We start from the raw sequence: 8,060 nt of genomic DNA on the forward strand, positions 1-8,060 counted from the left end.
GGCCTCTCTGTGTCTGTGTTGCAAATGTCATGATGCCTTTTTGGCAGGCCTGATTGTTGGGGGAAATTCCAAATAATAATGGTGGGTCTTTTGTCAAAATATTGAATGTGATCAAAGTGGAAAGAGAGTAAAGTGGAAATCACCTGCCACATAGGCGGGGGTAGGAAGTGGGATGGGACAGTATACTGGGGTTCTTGGTGATGGAAAATGTGCACTGGTGAAGGGATGGGTGTTTGATCATTGTATGACTGAGACTTAAACTGGAAAGCTTTGTAACTGTTCTCACAGTTATTCAAAAAATAAAAATTTTATAAAAAGAACAAAGCACCAAAAATGTGGTTTATGTGATGTGATAAATGTATTAATTTTATTGTGGTATAATTATGCATACATAATTTTAATAATCATTTTATATACCTTAAATTTATACAGTTTTATTAGTATGTCACAATAAATCTTAAAAATGTGACAAACTTTCAATATACTGGGTTAGTAAAATTTATTTTTGAAACTAAAAACAGTGGTGATAGTAATAAATATTAAGTTATATATAATTTAACAGAATAAAAATTTTACTATGAAGAAAAATAACTATTATATAACTATCATCAGTGTATATAAAACTTCTCATTTTACATCTTTTTGCTTTGGTTTATATAACTGGTTGTGGAAATTTGATTTTTGCTTGCTTCTTTTCATTGTAATGCTCTTATTTTCTGTAAGTATATTAAGGTATCAGCACCTTTTTTAAGCTCCAATACATTGCCTATATTGACAAACTTGGCAATTTTAAAATTTGCTTAGCCTTTAATTTCTTTCCAGTTCAATAACTTTCACAGATACTTCACTCATTTCTTTTTTTAATCCTTTTCTTTCAGAGTTATTTTGTATGATAAAATCTTAACATCCCATCTTGTTATGATAAAATAGAAGCCTCTGAGATTCTATTATATTCTTTTAGATAGAATTTCATCAGGTTTCTAAATTGGTATTTTGGGCCAAGTTTATTGAATACAAGATAAAGATGCTCTGAACTCCCATATGCATACATACAATACGCTTATAAACATGTAGTTAGGCTAGGCCAAGAAGAATCCAAACTTGAAGTAACTTTTTGGAAGAAAGTAATTTTATTAAGGAAATATGAGAAGATTTTACAGAGAAGTAATGCACTTGGAGTTGGGATGCTGGCAACTCCAAACTACAATGTGCCCAGACTTGAGATAACTTTCCAAGATGGTAAAGCTGCAGATTCAGTGTTTTCAGAATCTAGAGTAAGACTTTTCCATTTATTGTTTTTTTGTCAGTCCACTGTGGTACTTAGGCATCTCTCCTGCAGTGTACCTGTCACATATGGCACGGGGGCATCTCTATTGGCCTGGCAAGACAAGCTTCTTAATCCATTTTTTAAAAAATTTATTTATTTTTTAATTAGCGAGTCACAGTGATGGTACAGTTACAGATTCACACAATTTCGTGCTTGTTTTTCCCTCATGCAATTTTGGAGAGCCCATCCCTCCACCAGTGTCCATTCTCCACCACCAATGAACCCAGTATCCTTCCCACCCTCCAATCCCATACCCCCTACCCCACCCACCTCTGTGGCAGGGCATTTGATTTTGTTCTCTCTATCCTTTTGGGTGTTGTGGTTTGCAATAGGAGTATTGAGTGGCCATCATGCTCAGTCTCTAGTCTACTTTCAGCACGCATCTCCCTTCCCTCACGGGATCTCCAATCACATTTTACTTGGTGTTCCCTACTCTATCTGGGATGACTTTCCCCCAGCATGTGAGGCCAGCTTCCAAGCTGTGGATCCAACCTCCTGGTATTATATACTACTATTCTTGAGTATTAGTCTCCTACTCTGTTATTTTATATTCTACAGATGAGTGCAATCTTTCTATGTCTGTCCTTCTCTTTCTAGCTCATTTCACTTAACACAATACTTTCCATGTTGATCCACTTATATGCAAAGTTCATGACTTCATCTTTCCTGACAGCTGCATAATATTCCATTATATAGATGTACCAAAGTTTCTTTAACCAGTCATCTGTTCTAGGGCACTGGGTTTTTTTTCCAGATTCTGGCTATTGTAAACAGTGCTGCGATGAACACATAAGTGCAGATGTCATTTCGACTATACTTTTTTGTTTCTCCAGGATATATTCCCAGAAGTGGTATTGCTGGATCAAATGGAAGCTCAATTTCTAATTTTTTGAGAATCGTCCATATTGTTTTCCAAAGGGGCTGGACCAGTTGGCATTCCCACCAGCAGTGTAGAAGGGTCCCTTTCTCTCCACATCCTCTCCAACAGCGGTTGCTTTTTTTCTTTTGGATGTGTGCCATTCTCTGTGGTGTGAGGCATTATCTCATGGTTGTTTTGATCTGCATCTCCCTGATGATTAGTGATGCAGAACATTTTTTCATGTGCCTTTTAGCCATTCATATCTTTTTCTTGGCAAAGTTTCTGTTCATTTCTTTGGCCCATTTTCTGATGGAGTTGGATGTTTTCTTCTTGTAGAGTTCAACCTGTGCTTTATATACCCAACCCTTTATCGGATGAGTATTGGGTGAATATCCTTTCCCATTCTGTAGATTGCCTTTGTATTCTGGTCACTGTGTCTTTTGTGGTGCAGAAGCTTCTTAATCCCTTTCCTACCTTTTTTTTTAGACAGTGAAATTCTTATGATTTCCCTTTAGAAGTGCAAATTTCCCTCTTTTTGAAGTGTAACATTTTCACTTTTTCATAGATCTGGTGAAATTTTACCCCATAATGTTTACATGTGAGGTTTGATGCCTCCCTTTATCTTTTCAACTAATATACAAAATGTTTAATATCTGTCTTTCTTCATTTCTGTCAACCTTTATTTTTATCCTCTAAATTTTGAACATTTATGTTGAAATATCTTTAGATACATGCTACAACATTTTTATCCACCCTCCTGATTTTTAACTTTAATTGTAATAAGTTTCATTTTTTGTTCTTGACTAAATTTGAAGATCTTTAAATTTTATCTTGTGCATCATTTATTATATGAGCTTATTCTAATATCATCATCATCATCATCATCATCCTGTTGATTGGCAAATTTCTCGAGCAGTCTCAGTAATGTCTTCAGTCATCTTAGCCCTGAGATTTTTGAAGCCTCTCTTTACTTGTCCTTCCCTACGATGCCGCATTGGAAGCTCTTTCAGGGTCAGGGGAATGAAACCCATCATTGTTAATGGTTTTGGCATATGAATACACCATGGGGAGTTTTTGAGGCTCTCCCATGTGGGCAGGAAACTCTTGGTAGCTTTGCAGATTCTCCCAGAGGGAGAAGTAGGCTATAAGATGCCTCGATTTTGAGGCCTCGTGCTTCCAGGAGCTTGGTTTTAAGTCTCTGGATGTTGGCCATTGGTGGGATTACATGTCTCCGGGGGCATTCCCTGGATATGACCGCCTAGCTACTGGAAACTGGGAAATCTGGGCGGAAGGGGCCCAGTCCCGACCCGAGCAGGCTTGGAGGTCTCAGCCCTGGGTCCCACATATCTGGGTTCCTCTGCTGGTACTTTCATGCGTGAGGCTCGTCCGAACATGTGGAGACGGTCCTTGAGCATGGCTGTGGCTAGGCTCTGGAGGTCTTCGGCCCTGGGAGCTCTGCTTGGGGCGGGGAGGAAAACTGGAGGGCACCCCCTCCTAGGGTCTTGGGGAAAACAGCCAGGCATGCAGGCAAGAGACTCTCTGCTTATTCTAATAATCAATATATTTTTAATTTTTTTTCTAACAAGTTCTGTACTTCTAAGGTTTCTTATTCACTGAATTTTATAGACTAAATTTCCTCTTAATTACATTGAGTATAATTTTTTCTGTGATAATGTCTTATTCTTTGTGTTCTCATCTATATTATACATTATATGTATATTTGAGTTTACTATAGATTTTTTGAAATAGGCAGTTGAGCATTTGATAAGGAATTATTGAGTAGGATATATATTGATATGTGTGTGTATATATGTACATACTATATGTACATATATAGTTGATCATTATAATGCTAGGATATTTCAAATTTTAAAACTATATGAATAAATTACAAAAATATATTTTGACACTGTAAAACTTTGAAGCTTGATAAAATACGGAATATTGGAATTAAAGAAAAAATGCAAAGAAGAAAACTAGAATCAACAGTATAAAAGAATTACTACAAATCTGTAAAAAAAAACACAAAGGTTTAATTAGAAAATATTTTTGACTATAAATGACATAATGTGAATAAACATAGCAATTCATATATAATTATAAAATATAAATTTAAAAACTATTAAGACATATTTAAAAAAACCTTAGAAAGATTAATATTAGAACCATTCCCACATCGCACAGTACCACCATGTAAACTCATTGGCCCAGTCTAACAGAGTAAGGATGAATCTCAGAAGCGTCCCTCCCCTCCTCCCACTCCTTCTGGAAGCCCAATGGCCACCCCACAGTAGGCTGCTGTCACACCTATGTCATACAAACTCATGTTCCCAGTTCTACAGATCCCACAGTGAACAAAAACAGACAAAAAATGCTAAACTGGCAGCACACAGCGTAATAAACCCTGAGACAATGATTAATGACTCCCATTCTGAGATATAACAGTTTTCATAAAAAAATTTTACTTAAGTATTTTTCCAGGGCTGGAGTGATAGCACATCAGGTAGGGTGTTTGCCTTGCACACGGCCTACCCGGGTTTGATTTCTCCATCCCTCTGGGAGAGCCTGGAAAGCTACCGAGAGTATCCCGCCCACACAGCAGAGCCTGGCAAGCTACCCATGGCCCCATGGCATATTCCATATTCAATATGCCAAAAACAATAACAGCAAGTCTCACAATAGCGATGTTACTGGTGCCTGCTTGAGCAAATCAATGAACAACAGGGAGGACAGTGCGGCAGTGCTAAGTATTTTTCTATAATTCAATTAGCCATTTAAAGAAAATAAGTCATATAAAATAAATTATTTTGCGATTGCTATGGAAGAAGGCTTGATAGGGTGGGTGGGAAATTGAGAATGGAGGAGGGAAGGTCACACTGGTGATGGGATTAGTGTTGAAATACTGAATGGCTGAAAGTAAACAACTGTACTACAAACAACTTTGTAAACCATGCCACTCAGCAGAACCTAGCACTATGGACACCACAGTTAATACAGTGTTGGTGTCCTGGAAAACTGTGCATGCCAGTATGTGCTCCATCCTCTAAGCTAGTTCCCTGGTCTCCTAAAAAGTGTCAAAATGGGGACACTTTTTATATAAAGTGTTTTATAAAAAAGTCATCAAGAATAAATATACTATTGACAGCAGAGCAGCTAAGTACATTTTGTTCAATATACTGTCCACTCTTTTGTTTAATAATTTATAGAAATATTTTATTTCTCTACATCCTTTCCTTTCATTTGCCATAACTTCTCCTCTGATATTTGTTTTCTAGGATTACTGTAACAAAGTGCAAATACTGAAAGGTTTAAAATAATAGAAATGTGGTATAGTTATTTAGGTTAGAATAAAACAAAACAAGGTGTCAGCAGGTTTCTGCTCCAAAATCCATAGAAAATACTCCCTTGCCTTCCCCAAGATTCTGTTGATGCCTTGCCCGTGATAGACATTTCTCACTTCCTTGGAATTCTCACTCTACTCTCTGCCTCCATCTCTGTGCTTTTGGCCCTATGTTTTCCCATCATCTTCCGCTGTACTTTTCTGATGATCTTAAACTTCCTTCTTATAAGAATACTAGTCATACTGGATTAGGTTTCACCCTAGGAAATTCATCTTAACTTAATTATTTTTCAAGTCAAACAGAACACACTTGCCTCTGTTTAAACATGGTCAGATTCTGAGTTGTTAGGGGTTAAGGCTTCGGCGATTTGTGTGTGTGTATGTGTGTATGTGATAGTGGTGGATGTGGTCAACACAATTCAACCCATCGCATATTTAGAACATAAATGCATTACGAGTTGACATAATGTCTGTCAAGCTTTACCTATTTCTGAATTGACACGAATTATCTTGTTTTGTTTTGTAGTCACCACCTGCTCTGCCCTCAGGAATCACTTCTGGTGGGGCTTCAGGAATCATGTGGGGGCCACGCCAACTAGGTCAACTGCATGCAAGGCAAGTGCTTTATCTGCTGTACTATACTATCTCCCCAATCCCAGAACTGATTATCTTTTAATTCTGAACAGCATTCTTAACTCTCTCAATTACCAAAATGTGCTAAATAATTATGCGGTTGCTTAAAGGCTTTTTCTCAATTAGTTGGAAATTTTCTTATCGTGAAGAGCTTGCTTTAAGGTAAAGTTAATGACCAGTAATGGTTCATGGGGCCATGCATTAGTGACAGATTGGTATTTTCAGCACATCTGCAATTATATCAAATGTGAAAAATGACAAACCAAAACGGAAATGGTAAGCAGCTGTAGTATTCCGTCTTACTAGAGATGAAGAAAATGAATATTCAGTATTGTTGAGAAGGCATGGAAGTACGATGTTGTATGTGACAGGACAGTAACACCTTAAATTGCTACTATAATTTAACAGTCCCGTGTTGATTAGAGAAACTTGCTTTGAAAGTGTAGGCACCATTTCAAACCAGAAAATAATAGTATGAATATAGAACCAGTTTTCTCACTTTTCTGTCAAAGGCAAAATTGGGACAGTATATAATATGTTAATTTAGGTGGTCTTGTTAGTTCTGAGTATGGCACATTGAATGAGATATTAATTAAGTACTTAGGACGTACTAATCATTGATGATTCACTGAGTAGGTTAGGTGCAATTCTCAAAGTATATCTTTTTTTTTCTTTTATACTTAAGAGTAACATTAATTTAAGTGTAAACAATAAGTTGACATTATCTGTACTAAGTTGTATATTGCTCCAGATAGGCTAGCCAGGATATTTAAATCACTTTTACTTTTTAATGTTTTAATAAATGTTTATTATCGTTTAGAAAGGCAGTAAACCTGTTCTATGCTTAAATTCTCAATATTTGTTTTAACATGATTCTAAGAATTCTTTTATTTGTTCCACTGTTACATTATTATTTATTGGACATTTTTCAATTAATTTATTTTTTTATTTTTCAATTATTGAATTACAATGAGGGTACAGTATCAGATTTACACATTTTTGTACTTGTGTTTCCCTCATACAATGTTCCAGCATCCATCCCTCCACCAGTGTCCATTCTCCATCACCAGTGAACCCAGTATCCTTCCCACCCCCCAATCTCATCTCCCTTTTCCCCCAACGCCTCTGTGGCAAGGCATTCCATTTTGTTCTCTCTCTCCTTTTGGGTGTTGTGGTCTGTAATAGGGGTATTGAGTGGCTACGTGTTCAACCTATAGTCTACTTTCAGCACCCATCTCCCTTTCCGAGAGGGTCCTCCAACCAAATTTTACTTGGTTTTCCCTTCTCTATCTGAGACTCCTTTTACTCCAGCATATGAGGCCGGCTTCCAAGCCATGGAGCCAACCTCCTGGTACTTATTTCTACTATTCTTGGGTGTTAGTATCCTACTCTATTATTTTATATTCCCCAGATGAGTGCAATCTTACTATGTCTGTCTCTCACTCTCTGACTAATTTCACTTAACATGATACTTTCCATGTTGATCCACTTATATGCAAAGTTAATGACTTCATCCTTTCTAACAGCTGCATGGTATTCCATTGTGTAGATGCACCAAAGTTTCTTTAACCAGTCATCTGTTCTCAGGCACTCGGGTTTTTTCCAGGTTCTGGCTATTGTAAACAGTCCTGCAATGAACATATAAGTGCAGATGTCATTTTGACTGCACATTTTTACTTCTCCCGGGATATATTCCTAGAAGTGGTATTGCTGGGTCAAATGGGAGCTCAATTTCTAATTTTTTGAGGAGCATCTATATTGTTTTCCCGAAGGGCTAAACAAATTGGCATTCCCAACAACAGTGTAGGAGGGTCCTTTTCTCCCCACGTCCCCTCCAACAGCGGTTGCTTTTGTTCTTTTGGATGTGTGCCATTCTCTGCAGTGTGAGGCGGTATCTCATG

Source organism: Sorex araneus, chromosome X, assembly GCF_027595985.1.
Source record: "Sorex araneus isolate mSorAra2 chromosome X, mSorAra2.pri, whole genome shotgun sequence".
Taxonomy (NCBI): Eukaryota; Metazoa; Chordata; class Mammalia; order Eulipotyphla; family Soricidae; genus Sorex; species Sorex araneus.